This window comes from Varanus komodoensis, unplaced genomic scaffold (assembly GCF_004798865.1).
Source record: "Varanus komodoensis strain SLA01 unplaced genomic scaffold, ASM479886v1 scaffold1, whole genome shotgun sequence".
NCBI classification, from domain to species: domain Eukaryota; kingdom Metazoa; phylum Chordata; class Lepidosauria; order Squamata; family Varanidae; genus Varanus; species Varanus komodoensis.
The window spans coordinates 65,406,572-65,422,597 of NW_025335268.1; the positions used below are offsets into that span (position 1 = coordinate 65,406,572).

The 16,026-nt window shown below is 38.8% G+C and overlaps 1 protein-coding gene across 3 annotated transcripts in view; it reads left to right on the plus strand.

Annotated features, from left to right (window-relative positions):
* Positions 1–16,026, plus strand: part of EPHA7 (EPH receptor A7) — a 198,407-nt gene that overhangs the window by 85,473 nt on the left and 96,908 nt on the right. The gene's annotated exons all lie outside the window — the stretch shown is intronic.

Here is a 16,026-nt window from a genome sequence, read left to right on the forward strand (position 1 = left end):
CAGGTCATCTCTGTGTTCCAAAGCTTGATCAGGAGAACCAACTGAATCAGCTAGAAAATTCTCCGGAGCACTCTGAAAACCATCTGACTCTATTAGCTCCTGTGAGCAGAGCATTCTTAATAGGTTCCCCACTGTTGCACCCTCAGCCTAAACCTCAACAGGCAGTGATGTGAAAGTCTCCAACCTTGAAAGCACCATCTACTTGTCTGGCTGAAAAAAAAAAAAAAAAACATTCTGCCCTGCTACACCTTGGGAGAGTTGTCATAGAGGCCACAAAATCCTAGCCAGCCATGAACAACACCCTGGGCCCCACCAGTATCCTATCGAAGACTGCTTCTGGCATCTCACTTAGGAATTCTCAGACTGGGCAGAATGCCAGCAGAAATCCCCATCTTTCCTGCATGACAGGGAACCTGGAAAAAGACCACAGCCTCAGTCCTAATGCTGAACCAAGTAACCCAGTTGGCACACCTGGGAGATGCTAACTCTGCCCTGTTTACCTACCTAGGCCTTAGTTATACATGCTGTTTTGACTGCCTCATCCACTTCACTGATCTGGCATCTAAGAACAGCCAGAGGGCAGGCTGACAGCACAACTTGTGGTTGCAAGGAGGGATGGCGCACAGCACAGTCGCTCTTTGTCTGGGCGGTGTTCTCCTTACCTTGCTAGTCCTCTATCCAATGCCATGTATCCTTCTACCAATCATTGTACTAGTTACCTGTTCTAGAAAACATTGTTTATATTCATATTTTTAAAATTAGTATGTGGTCATACTGTGATCCTGTGTTAAAGTCACTCCTGTCAACAGTCTTGAATATCAGAAAGTAAAGAACCAAAAAGGAGATCTTTGTTGGGCTTTTAATTCTGAATTGCTGCTGCTGTTATTGGGAATGTTCATATATAGGGTCTTTGCCATCTTTATCTCTTTCTTTGGTCAGACTCTTAAAACAGCTGTTGACACGGCTGGGTATGTTGCAATACAGATGAACAAATCAGCTATAAAGTTGAGTGACACAGATGCATTTATACTGAAACCTTTAAGTCTAGTTATGAAACAGCACAGTATGCATGCTTCCAATGTCAAATAGTTGTCCTTTCCAGCACACAGCAAAAAACAACAGCTGAGTGCATGTTTTATTTGTTCACAAGATCAGAGATATCAAGGCTTATTTCAGAGACTGATTGTGGTTGCTCTTCTGAATGAGAAATTAGCTTGTACAGAAAGGATGCCTACAGCAGTCAAGAATGGGATGGAACTGTGCCTATTACATCAACACAATCTCTATTCTCTCTCTTCAGCGTGAATCCCGGGTGTACATTAAACATGGTATAAAATCTGTCATCGGTGATGTACACTGCAGTACAACACCAGTCACCTGAGTTATGCTCTCTGGGGACTCTGCAGAGACCTGCCCTTCTTTCTTTCAGGTACCCAGCAAATGCCCATAGGCTGAGTATCACTGGCTTAAATACATGCACATTTGTACAATCTTTGTGTGTGCGAGTTTATGCCTGTTAAGGCTATGGCAAGTAAAATCAGGAAATAGTTAAGTAACCGGAACATATAGGTCTTCCTTTATAGGAGTTGGCAAAGCAATGCTCTATTCTTTTTCTTGCTTATCTAAGACAGGTGTGACCCAAAGCAAAGCCTGTGCTGTGGGGGCTGCCGCTCTGTCTTCCAGCCAGCCAGGCATTCCTTCCTTTGGGATGCTCCATTCCATCTCCTCTTTCCTCAACACAGTCAGTGTTCTGTGGCCAGGGGACATAGGTCGCTTTGCATTGGGAGCTTTTGGAGACACTTGGAGAATTTCTGCTTCTGCACACTGTTAGGTTCCCCTGAGTATGCTGGGATCTTTCTCTTGTTTCGTAGTAGCTCTTATCCCTGTCATAAATCAGCAGCTAAATTCACAGTTAAGATATAGGATTTGCAATCTGATCTTAAGGTCTGATGTGCAACATAATGTAGGATTAGGTCAATGCTGCATGTGATCTGATCCATTCATTCAAGCAAATGGAAGCAGTGAGCAGAACCTAATGTCTCCTTAGCAGATGCAACAGGATAGCTTGCCCTCTGCAGCTCTCTGTGCTACCCATAAATCAGCTCCGAGGGGATTCACAGCTCTCCAGCACAGAATCTGAGGGGGTGCTTGTGACTGAAGAGAAGAGGGGAATTGCCCTTTCCCAATTTTCCTGACTACTTCTATCATTACTCGCACCATTGGATATACCTTCTGAGCCATCAGACTGCACTGTTCAACTACGATAGTTGATTGTTAAATGATGTGTGTCATTTTAATTGGCTAGCCGTCCTAAGTGGTGGTATATAAATCTATTACATAAAGTCATTTTAGGAAGGGTTTTATCTGGAAGGGAATGGGCTTGCAGGTGGGTCACGATGGTTCCTTCTGCCAATTCAGAAAGGCAGTCAGAGGAAGCTAATTTCACTAATATTCATGCAATTTCAATGCAGAGCAAAAGTACCATTTTTTTTAAAGTTGTAGAGACCATGTAATTCTACCAGTGCAATGCAGATGCATGATTATCGTCAAGGTAATTTTGAAATTCTCCCCAGCTAAAGTTTTCCATGCATTTCAATGGTTTCCATGCATTTCAACATAGCAAACCACTTTATACTTAGACTATTGGCATGTCCAGGTTATTGGTTCATTAAGCATCATATTGTCTAAGCTGGCTTCAGCGGCACTCCAAGGTTTCATATGGGGTCCTTCCCAGCCTTGAAGAAACCAATATAATCAAGACATCCATTTGCACATGTACATTGATTAAATTACAGTGCATTCCCATAGGTTTTCAATGGAACTCATCCCAGGTTAAGTGTTTATAGGATTGTAGCCTTAATGGGGCTGCTTCTCAGGGCGTTAAAAAAAAAAGACAACAAAACTTCAGTGGAATCTGGAACAGACTGAGTCCAAGTTCAAAAATGAAACACAAGGCTTAGAAGCAATCCTAACTTCTCCTTATCAAGTTGCATTTTTTGCTGCTTATGTAAAGGTGATTGACAGTCCACTAAAATCAGACTCCTTAAGAACATTTTCTTGTTTTTTAAAACCCACATGCTGTATTACCCAACAAAATATTACTCATAGTACTGCCTCAGCTCAATTTTTAGATGGTATTTTATGCTACTAACAGGTATAAACAAGATATGCTGTCCAGCACAATTGTTCACTGCACTCTCCCAATGACTTTTCCATGTATTGTCATGTTACATCCTGGAGATTAAATGGCTTTAACTGGCATCATTATTCCTCGATAGACACAACATACACAACATTCTGAAGGCACAAAATATTTATTGTGGCACAGAAATAAAAACAAACTGGTACTAGTTTGGGATCAACTGAATCTCATTTGCTCTGCATAACCAGAATCCCCTACCAGTTCCCCTGTTCATGGGATAGATTTAAAACTTAAAGACTGGTTTCTGTATTTAGCCCATACATGACAGGAACATAATCAAAAGAATTAATTGTAAAAATACTTATTTTATAGCTACCTATCCCAAGGGCCAAAGGTGTGAATGAATAGAGTTTATTGTTAATAAATGTATAAAATAATTCCAATAATTAAACTAAAGGCACATAAACCCAGTCAGCATACAACTGAACACCAAATCAGCACAATCTAAAGCTTCAACAAAGAGTCCTTTCACACAAGTTAAAATTGCTATACATATCACCAATCCACAGGTACCAGATGAATGACATGCTTAAACTTTGTTCCATTTCACTGCTCTGGCATCTATTGATGAAATAACTTGTTGAGCCATGCTTCTTGGAGCCCCCGGATTGGAATGGTTACTGCTTTCTGGTGGACTGGTGCTGCAGAATGTGAAGATGGTTTGCTCTGAGCCTCAGTTTGTGGTTTTGGAAAAGTCACCCGTTTCTTAGTTGAACTCTTGCATTTTGTAATATTGATGCTGCATTTGTGATACTGTACTCCATTTAGCTCAGTTATCTCCTTCAAACTGGCCAACCCAAAGTTAGTGGAAAGGCATAAGCACACCGGCATTTCCGCACTGCATGACTTAGTATTTGCTATTATGAAACATACACAGGAAGAATTATGCAGTTATTTCTGTTAATAGGAGGTGCTTATATCAAAACAGCTGGAACAAGGCTGGATGGAAGATCTCTAGGAAGGAGAGCTAGATGTAAACAAGTAGGATAGGTGCCTTGATAAGGTAGCATTGTAGTTCTGCTTTCTGGATGTACCTGCTTCCTTACAGTATCTGTAAGGAAATTAGGACGTACAGTTAGGAATAGGAAGAGAAATTCTAATGCCCTTTTAGCCCTTCTGGTGTATGATCCTTCTAGATTCCTACAACATGTCTTTCATCTGCAGGCACTTCACCCATAAGACTACTGCCTTTATTAATTCATCATGGTTCTATTTTATATTGCATTTACCATAATTAATTTTTTAAACTGAGGAGACAGGTCTGAGACCTGCAAGCCAGTTTGATCCACATTAGAAGCGCTTTTGTTTTTCAGCCACTTGCTTTCTCTGCCTTGAAAGTAAAAATGACAATCTTTTCTTTTGCCTTCCAATACTGCAAGAGAGTAAGCTAGAAGCACTGAATTCAATGGCTATAGTTACTGTTAGTCTCTAAAGAGGTAAGACCTGCCTGGAGTTAACCTGTGACTTTTTTTAAGCCTTTTGATTTATCTGTCACCTGATCCATCAGCAATGAATAATTTTCATGGAAGGTGCACTTTAATTACATTCCCATTTGACTTGCATTATCATGCCCTATCTAGGTAATTAATCTCACCAAGTATCCAATTTCGGCCTTTATTGCCGGCAGGCAGGCCTCTTGAATTATGTGTGCTTGAATGGGTATTTGGTCTATTTTAAGCTAAACACACCATGAGACAATTTTTAGGGTCTCCAGTTTTCCCCTCCTCTCCACATATATTAAAATGTGACCCTTACTTTAGAGCGATTTGGTTGATTAGCTTATTTTGCTTGACTACCCAGCATTTTTAGAAAATGCACTTCACAAAATGACTGAAAGAAAAATTGCCAAATTGGCAAAAACTCTGACAGTGGAGCCTGTTTTGAAAGAGCAGTTCAAGGACCACAGTGGGTCTATACACTGGGGGAGGAGTCAATGATTTTTTTTTGTTGATTGGCAGTTACTGTTTGTGATATGACTCAACACATTCTCTCATTTCTTCCAAGGAATCTTGCGCAGGAGAATGTCTTAGAGGAATATGCCTGTGACAGTCACAGTATTACACTGACTATCACTCCAAAATTATAAATCACAAGCATGTTGTATTTAGAATTCCACATACCCTCTGGGCATAAAATATAGCATTACAAATGTACAATCGAGCCCACACATTAGCTCACATGTTAAGAGTCTTGTGGAGAAGATTATTACTCTTTCTTGTTCTGTAGTCTTTTAAAAGGAATCCAACGGAGGTCGGCAGTAATTAAGCTTATGACATGGTGAACACTTTGGAGGAAATAAAGAACTGTATGGGAGAAAAATTAGAAACATAATTAGAGCTTTCGTGTACTTTAAGAGAAGAAAAATATATATGTCCATTGATATAAAAGTTGTTTCGTGTTTTGGGCTGAGTTTGCTTCCTTGGAAACAACAATGAGAGTGACTTTAACTACATAGCTTAGACTGAGTTCTTTGCTTCCCAAAGACTTAGTTTTCCTTAGTGTCAGTGTTGCTGCAAATTCTGGACATATTTTTAACATAACATGATTAATGGTGTAATCCAATACATGCCTACTCTGAAGTAAGTCCACTTGTGTTTAATGGGACTTACTGCCAGGTAAGTGATACAGGACTGTAGCCTAATTCACTTTCTTCACTTCTTTGATGTCAGAGCAGTTTTCAGGTACTTCTTGCTTTTCATTTATTTAAGCAATTTAGAAAAGAAAAGAAAAAAGAAAGCATTTTAGGTTTGTAGGTATTTTAAATTTATTTCAAATATAAGTTAAGGTGAAGTATCTGTTCTATTGATTCTCCTAAAACAAAACAGAAGAGAACAAACTGTAGTTTGATCATAAATGGATTTGTATACTTCATTAAAAAGCTAAATAAACTTGTAGGCATTACCACTGACTCTTGTAAGTTAATTATTTTTCATGTGAAATATTACCCCTGTTCCAATGTTCAAATGAATACATAAAGGCTGGACTTGTGTTCCAGGATGGGGCCTCCCATGCTTTCTGCACTGGCATGGTTTCCATTCATACCTTGCCATGTTGGGTAGCAATGCCTGTTCAAGAGCTTGGCTTGCATCTGTTTTATCACAAGTGGACCTTTTACCACACTCTGAAGTCCAGATGAAGCCGAATTCTCAATCACCATTAGAGTTATAATTTCATTTAAGTACAGGAGTTCCTGAAAGTGGGCGGATAGCAATAATCTGAATTCACTTTTCAGAAACATTTGTAATTTTGTACAGTAATATTTTGTTTTAATATCATAAATGATAATTATTTAGGATAATAAAACATCCTAAATAATTATCATTTAGGATAGTAAAATAAAAGTTTACTATCAATTTATGATTATTTTTCACATAAAAATAATCACAACATATTTTATACTTTTGTTATAGGAAAGATACTTAGAATCTCCTAAAACGCTTTTGTGCTGAAAGATGTTGCTGTTCAAGTTGCAGAGCAGACATTCCATAACATTGCTTGCAGAACTTATGCAAAACATGTGATTATATATACACTTTTCCAGGTAGTATATTGCAAACATACATATGAATTCGACTGGTTAACAGCAAAGCTTCCAGAGAAAACACCAAAATTTGTTTTTTAAAGCAAGCTAATGTCTCAATAATATGGGAGACTGATAACGGATCTCAAAGATTTTTAATCTTGAGTTATTGTTTCAGAACATAGGGCATCTAGAATGTTTTGGATACTATGTGATAACTACTTTCATTTTAAAGTGTGTATACATAATAAACAGCCTTCATACCTGTGAAAAAGGAAGATGCAGAGGGAAACACATGTCACAGTGACCTCTAGTCTACAGTATGACATTAGAAGAGTACATTTCAGGCATTTTGGGTAAATATGGAAAACGGCTGAATTTATTTGGCACAAATGATGTGCCTGCTCGGGTCTAATCCATGGATTTGCGCAAAGTGGATGTGAAGGAACAAAACTGGTGAAAATCCTCCATCACAGACATACAAATGCCCATAGTTTGTAGATAAAGACATTGTTAAACTACAAAATGGCATAGTAGGCATTATGGTAGGATTATGTACCAAATATGCATGGTCAGCATTTCCTGAATGCTTTACTGCTTATGAGCATATATAATATTTGACATCTTTAAATGCTTTGATTATACTTTTATTTATTTTAATTTTTGCTACTAAAATTTATATACCTCTTTCTTTGGATGTATCAAATGATGGAACATAAAATATATCACCTAGTCAATAATACAGCAATAAAACAGCACAATAGCAAAAATGCTAATCACTGGTAAACTGCATATTCCACTGTAGGGTTCAAACCCCAGGTACCTGGGAGACTGCTGAAAAGCTGTGTGAAGAGACGGGTCTTAAGAAGGTTACGCAAATATTAAAATCGTGCAGGTCTGTGGTAATTCTAGAGGATGGGTGTTGCAAAAGACCAAAAAGAAGAAGAAGCTTATCTATTGCAATGTTTTGTATATATTTTGTCCACAACAACCTGAGTTCTTGTCCTTTGCCTGAAGTATCAGGTAGCTTCAGACACAAAGCAGAAATACTGCAGGGACTATGACCCATGGATAAAGCTGAATGGGAACAAACAAGGAACAATGGTGTAGTCCAAGGCCTGGCTGAAATGTAAGATTTAAGCATGCAATAGCATTACAAGAATGAATCTCTGAAAATCACGGTCTCTCAACCTTTCTTCCCACAATGCATTTTAAATGCATATCCATCATAATACATATAAGGAGAAAGCTGAAAGCATCCATTTCCACTTTAGAATTATTTATGTATTAGAATTAGGGTTTGTCAAACAATGGTTAGTGACAACAAATCAGGATTAAACTATCATTTAATATCCTGGTCTGTAATTTAGCTATTGTTGGAACAAAAAATGGTTCTTTAGATTCAGCTATAGGAAATTGTGGTTCTAAAGTGAAAGGCTTTGATCTCTTCTACTTATGAAGGAGAAACTGAAATGAAGAGAGAGTGTGCAAGCTTTTTTTCATTTTAATCAGGCCTATCTGGGACCCTTTCTCTCCACCCCCTTACCAAACTTCACTTTGATCCAGAGTTTAAATCCACAAGGAAAGTGCTTTGCAATATTTGGATAAAGCCTGGTGGTAACATGTTAATTTTCTATTATTCTTATGTAACTCTAGCTGATGTTTATTCAAAGAAAAGGGGATGAAAACTTGTTCAGGAGAAAAGGGACCTACCCATTGATGTTTCTTTTGCCTTTTAAGAAGGAGCAGGCAGTCGCACCCATCTATACATCACACACACACACGCACACAAATACACACACACACACACACACTACAAAATTTTGAATGCTCATCTTTAATGGTGTTTTGCAATGCATTATAAAAACCATCCAGTTCAGAGGCACAAAATACAGAGCCATACTAAATTTTAGGTTTATTCAATTGCACCAGATCATGCCAAGAGCGTATCTAGTTTTGCTAGCGAATCACTTCATCAAGGAAATAGGGAGGTGACTACCTATGTCTTCACATTCGTCTCATTGATCCGCTGCCATAGGCCATTGCTATACATAAAACTTCTTCATAGAATCATAGAATAGTAGAGTTGGAAGGGACTATGAAGGCCATCAGGTCCAACTCCCTGCTGTTGCTGGACACCCATTCACACTACCCCATTCAGATGGCTTTCAAGTTTCTTTTTCAATGTCTTTAGTGTGGGAAAGCCCAGGGCCATTCTAGGCAACTGGTTCCACTGTTGTATTGCTCTGACAGTGAGGAAACTTTTCCTGATATCTAGCCTGAACCTGGGTTGTCTCAATATGACCTGATTATTCTGTGTCCTACTCTCTGGTATTAGTGAGAAGAGAGCTTGACCTTCCTTTTTGTGACAACCTTTGAGGTACTTATAGAGGGATATTACCACCACCACCCTGCCCACCCAGTCTTCTCAAGGGTGAACACGCTCAGTTCTCTCAGTCTGTTCTCATAGGGCAATGTTTCCAAACTCTGGATCATTTTTGTTGCCCTCCTCTGGACCCTTTCTAATTTTTCGCACTCTGCTAGTTACCTTCTTCCAGTTTGAGAAGGTGCCATTGATGAGCACTCATTGTGCCTGATTTAACAGCCAATTTTGGATCCACTGAATCCATTTTCTATCTAGTCCAGTTTTTGCTTCTTTTTTTTTTTAATCGGAATGTCCTGGGGCACTATGTCGAAAGCTTTGCTAAAGTCTTGGTAGATTATGTCCACAGTGTTCCCTCTGGCCATTTGGGAGGTTACCCAGTCAATAAAATGAGATTAAATTAGTCTGACAGGATTTATTTTTGATAAGCCAACAGTGGATTTGCAGCCAAACACATATCCTGTACTTCAAGAAAGCGAACTTCGACGGAACTCAGAACAATGATAAGCAAAGTGCCATGGCAACACTCCCTTAAGGGAAAAGGAGTCCAAGAGGGTGGAAACCTTGAAAAAGAAGGTTCTCTAAGCACAACTACGAACAATTCCAACAAGAAAAAAGTGTAAATGACAACAGAGGAAGCCCACCTGGCTCCATAAAATATTAAGCTTGAAAGAAAAAAAGAACATGTACAGGAATTGGAAGCAGGGCCAAGCCACAAAGGAAGAGTATAAACAAACAGCAAGGAATTGAGGGATGGCATCAGAAGGCTAAAGCAGGAAATGAAATGAGAATAGGAAGGGATGCTAAGAACAACAACAAAGCCTTCTTCAGATACATCCAAAACAAAAGACATGTGAAAGGGAAAGATGTCCAGCTACTTAAAGTAGATGTCAGACAAGGAAAAGGCAGAGGCACTCCATTCCTATTTCTTGCCTATAAGGTAACAAGTTGGTGGGGAAGCCATGATAGTATCAGGGTGGAAGAAATATTTGGCCCAATATATGTAATCTTGCTTACATATAAGCCTAGGAGTCAATGATCTCAGCTGTTCACTTCAACTGTTTCCTCAAAAACCACTGAAAGAACACATCAGTGGTTGTTTTTGTGAGTCGGTGTAGGAGTGGAAATTTCACATCATTACAGCTTCCTATCTGCTGATCTTGTTTTAAATCTCTGCTTGTAAAAATAGCTATTTAAGCAACTACAGAATTTCAGTTCAATCTTGTAAGTGTTGTTTTGTTGGAAGCCCCATCAAAGAAAGTTGTAGAGCCATTAACAGATGCTGGGAAAATCAAACTGAATATGCAGCTGAAGAGCACTGTGTTCACAAAATCTTAGTATTTTCTCAATAACTGAGTGCAGCATATGTTCATGCAGTGAACCCTAAAAGTAATGGCAGCAGAAAAGAATAACAAAGCAAACAAATAACAACCAGAACTTCATAATATACCTTATGCCATTGTCATCGGCAGTGTAGATGGTGGAGAGCCAGGCACAGATGGAGGCTAAGCTGACTTGCTGAATAGTTTGAAACAAACCATGCAAAGTTTTCCAAACCTGAATGAGTTCCAGTAATAAGCACTCGGAAATAAGTGAGACACTTTGCTCCCTCTACTCGATGAGAAGGAAAACACAGGACTGTAGGGCAAGTTGTTCTTCTTCAGACGTCTCATTCCAAAAAAGTTCAGTAAATTATTCCTTGGGAGCTGGAGAGGTGCTGGCCATATGAAAGGAAGTAGTGATTAGGCCACTTCTCAGAAAGGATATCCTAGATCCAGATAATAACTATAGAACAGTGGGCAACACCCCTTTCCTGGGCAAGGTGCTGGAGCAGGTGGTCGTGAGTCACCTCCAGCACTCTTGAGTAGATTATCTAGATGCATTTCAATAAGGCTTCAGGCCCCTTTTTGGAATTGAGGTTGCTTTAGAATCACCCTTGGCATGAGAAACAGGAAGAGTTCAACTGTTGGTATTCTTCTGGACAGTTAGATTAGTTTGAGAGTTGGAGGAACTGGGCTGCAGAAGTTCCACTTCTACTTGGATGGACATTGTTGGGAAATTAATATTCTGTGGCTTGACACTACCCTAAGGGATTTCACAGGGCTCCATTCTATTCCCCATGCTGTTCGACATTGTCATGGGAGAGGGTATCCGGAGGTGTAGGCTAAGGCATGATCACCATGCGGATAACACTCAATCTTTCCTCTTCATCAAACCCAGAGGAGCCAATGGCTGTTCAAAATCAGAGTTGGAGCACACCAATAGCCCAGTAAACTGAAACTCAATCCAGAACAGACAGGGGTAGTATTACTGGCTGGTTCAGCTGCTTGGGTGAGTAATATTCAAGATGTTCTGCAGGGGATTGTACTCCAAAAAGCTCAAGTTCATAGTTTGGATGTATTCTTGGATCTAGCATTGTCACCAAAGACATAGGTGGACTTGGTAACATAGAACACATTTTATCTGATAGACCAACTAGGTTCTATCTGGACAGAAATACTCTAGCTGCAGTTATGCATTCACTGGTAACCTGTTGTCTGCATTAGTGCAATGCTATACATGATATTGCTTTTTAAAATAGTCAGGAAACTTCAGTTCATCCAAAATTAGGGCACAGGGATTCTTAACAGGGACTGGTCAATGTGATCTTATCATGCCAGTACTTTTCCATCAGCTTGGATTGTCCATCCATGTCCAGGCATGATTCAAACTGGTGCTATTTGCATTCAGCACCCTAAATGACTTTCCTGAAGAATCCTCTCTATTGTATACTTACTTGTATCCTTAGCAGTCATTCTCTGGGAACCCTTGGCAAAAGATGGGTGGGTGTGTAGAACAAGGCCCTTTCCACCCTTTCTTTTTCCTTTTTTGTGCTACCCTTGTTGAAGAATGAGTCCTGCAGGGAAGAATGCAAGTTGTGCTCTTTCCAGTGCAGGGTGAAGATCTCCCCATTTTTCTAGGCATGTACATCTTTCAGGTTTTGCTGGTTTAACTCTGTTTCTGTAGTATTGTGTTTCTACTAGGTTTTACTTTGGGTTTATCTCTGTTTTAGGCTGTAGTTTTCAACTTGTGCACTTTTATAGTATATCTTATACTGAAGTAATTTATGCAATTAATTGTTATAAATTGCCCAGACAGCTTTGGGTATTGGGTGGTATAGAAATGCAATAGATCATTTTTCTGTTGTTATTTGGAGACTTGTATTTTCCATTTGTGAAAGAGCATCCTCCATGTGTAGGAAGATTAACACCTATTTAAGTATAGAAGAAATAGCTCCTTCAAATAATCTTGTTCTTTTTTTCAGGCATCTTGAAATGACAAGAAATACCCATTTTTACAAAGATCATATTCAAACCCATTTTCACATAGCTTGCAAGATAATTTTCTTGATTTATATTTTTTAAAACTTGCATACTTCTTGTAAAAGTTCTTACAACTCTCTCTTTAGGATACCACAGGTTTTCACCCTGAATCAATATAGTTGTGAAGTTTATATATCAATTTCTTGGAGTTTTATTTACATATACTTTGATTGTCTGTTTTGTCAATCCATGTTCTTCCTAGAAGATTTCTCAAGTACATTATTATAGTGTTCATCTCTTATTATCATGTTATATTTTAATAGTATTTCTATAATTCATAATGTTATTCTAAGTATCCAACAGTGAAAAGAATGTAACTCTAAGAATGTATCTATAGGAGTACAATATTAATCTGTATTTCCTGGCAGGAAACAAAACCTGAAGCTTTTGCTGTCATCAAACCCACAATTTAGTAACTGTATTTTGTAAAAGTCATTAGACTTCAATTAAATAAAAAGCTTAATTTTCCATTCATTTTTTTTTAAAGAAAGCTGAGGGACAACTGACTTTGCCACTCTGCTAAATATGGTGAATAAGATTAAAAGTACTTGGTCTGAAAGGGCATTATATAATTTTAATAATTGTAAATTTCACAACTTCATGGAAAAAGGGTAATGTTACAGAGTAGTATTTTACATTGTTTAACACTGAGAAGCACTGTTGAACTGTCAATTTCATAGCTTCAAGTCATACATCACAGCTGGGGAGAACAATATTCTTCGTGCTGATAGAGTGTTTACTAGTGATGGGGATATTTTAATCCCACACAGATTATCAGTGAGCTCTATGAATATGCATTAAGCTTTTAACCTCTAGTTGTGTACTTTAAGATAACATGATACATTCCAAGAAGTATATTAAAGCAACATAATTTTAAAAAGTTTAGAAGTTACAAGAGTGAAATAAGAGAATGTTTCAGAAACTTAGAATTCCCTCAGAAACATTCTGATTCCACCAACTATTCCAATGGATAACAAGAGTCTCCCATTTACCCATTCTTTCTATCAGTTTCTAAATGTTACCACATGTGTGTTTAATGAAAGAATGTAAGGCAGTCTCTTTACCTATCCTCGGTTGATCTGTTACACTGAGTTTCACTGAGGTTTTTGTGACTGCATGGAGCCCCATTCAGAAGGCTTTGTTAGCTCAGGGACTTTTGGTGGGAATCTTTCCCCACCATCTCCTTAGTGGGTCCCACCTATCCCCTCAGTTCCCTTTCACCCTATTGAGGAGCTTTTCTCTATTTTGTACTTTTTGCTGAGGTGTTCATTTATTATTTGTTATAGTCTTTTCTCCTGTCATTTTACTTTGTTTTTTTCTTGACTTGCAGTCAGGAGATCCCATGACAATGGTATGGGCCAATGATCCTTTTGCAATGTGTTAGGTGTGGCAACAAGCTCCCACTGGCCAATGGCAGCCCCTTTGTCTATTGTGTCTGAGGGAAAAACTTATTGTGTATGCTTGCCTGCATTATCAGGCCTTTTCCAAACAGGCCAGATGAAATTTATTTATTTATTTGGGTATTTTTACCCCATCCAATACGTTGTGTTTCTCTGGATGGCTTACAAGTCAAAATCCAATAAATACATATATACTGAAATAATACAAAATAATCGACTGAGCATAAAACATAGTTAAAATGTCTCTGATTGACTAAGCATAAATCTGGAGAAAGATGTCTGAGGCTGTGACACTGCCAAAGAAAGGTATGGCCCAGGATCCTTCACTTCTCCTACTTGCCCTGTGTTTGGTAAGAAGTTTCATCCATCTCCTGCTCAGACTCTAAACATGAAAGTCGCTTTGGGTTCCTTGCAAGAGGAAACCAGGCAAACTATAAATTTAATAATAATAATAATAATAATATAGAAGTCATTAGCAAGAGGCATTCATCAAGTTAACATTCTCCCCAGTTGTTCTGTAAGTTGTTGCCCATTGCCAGCAGTTGATTCCAATCTGCATTCTTGTCCTTCCTTCTCCTCCAAACTAATCTTACTTCACCCTCAGGAAAGTTCATGTTGTTTGTGGGCCACACTAGATGTTTAATTGGTCCACTTAACGGACTTTGCAATGACCCACTGAGCTGATGCATTCATACCTGTCCCCCTCTGAACCTCCCTGTTCTACTTTGTTGTCCCCCAAATGATTAGTGGTTTGATTTTTATCAGCTGCTTTGTTCATTTCAGAATTTCTTAACCTTGGCATTTTAACTATGCATTCTAACCCACCATCTTTCTGGACTTAAGAGTCAGAGTGTGAAATCTCTAGCTTAGAGTGTTGTGTTTTGGGAGAAACAGGCCAGGTCCTTCCAAAGAGGTTTCTTACCTTTGATGACAGTGTTTTGAGGGGCCATTGACAGAAGATAGAAACAGAAACATAGAAACAGCGTGAGTCAGAAGGGGTCTCTTGGGCCATCTAGTTTGACTCCCAGCTCCAGTGGGCTCCGCTCACGACATGCCCACCATGTGCATGTCCAGCCTATCTTTGAACACCCTCACCAATGGGGCCTCAACGACCTCTCGTGGAAGCCCATTCCACACCCTCGGGGTCCTAACTGTCAGGAAGTGCTTCCTGGCATCCAAATGGAACCCCACTGGCTCCACTTTGGTGTTGTATTGTGTTCAGTACTAGTACTGAAGTAGGTTGTATTGCTATTGCTATCTGTATTGCTATCTGTATTGGTGCCAGTGCCAGTCTGTGGCTCACTTCTGAAGCTAGAGCAGGTTGTCTCAGGAAATGAGGGAATAGGTGGGAAGCCACTAAGGCCATGCATGCTGGATGGTTGCTCTCAAAAATTCCTTAGCGATAGAAGCATCCTGAATGAAACTCTGCTGGTGTAAAGGATCCATGTGCTAATGCACAGATGGGCACTGGAAATGCCAACATGGCAGGTAAGCATCCTATTTCCTTTGAACCACTTTCAGCCTATTTGAGTGGGCTGGATTACATTTTGGAGAAGTTCTGACAAGACTGCCACATTCTGGTAATTGGTGGGATCAAGACAAAAGGGCTAGGGCCATTTTTTTAAGAAAATGAATAGAATCCAGCATATTGTAAGACAAGACTTGTGCTGCAGCTAACCCTTAGGACAAAGACAGCAACACCTTAGAGTAGAGAAAACCAGCAGCCAAGAAATCACTGAAAAAGTAGAATGCAATTAAAATGTAGTTTTTAATGCCTTTTGATTTGAACACATTAAAATATGATTATTTATCTTACTAGTTCAGTTAAGTTATGGAAATAAGAAGGCTTTAGAATTGACTGCAAATTTGGAAGACTATATGTATTAACTGTTTTAATAATTTATGAAAACTGATTTGTGAGATTTGTTCAAAAAGCAGGCTAGAAATGCCATGAATAAATTAAATATTTAATAGTCTTCTTCACGTTCTTTCAAAGGTTATTGCCATATATGTTTTAGCTTGAAAAACAGAAGCAAAAAACAAAAAAAGGTGATAGTTGGAAAGCTATGCTACACACAGAGTTTTTCAAACACTTATGAACGTCCCAGTCTTACCTCTCTTTAAGGACAATAGGCTAACTACAAGGAAGAGTCTCCATA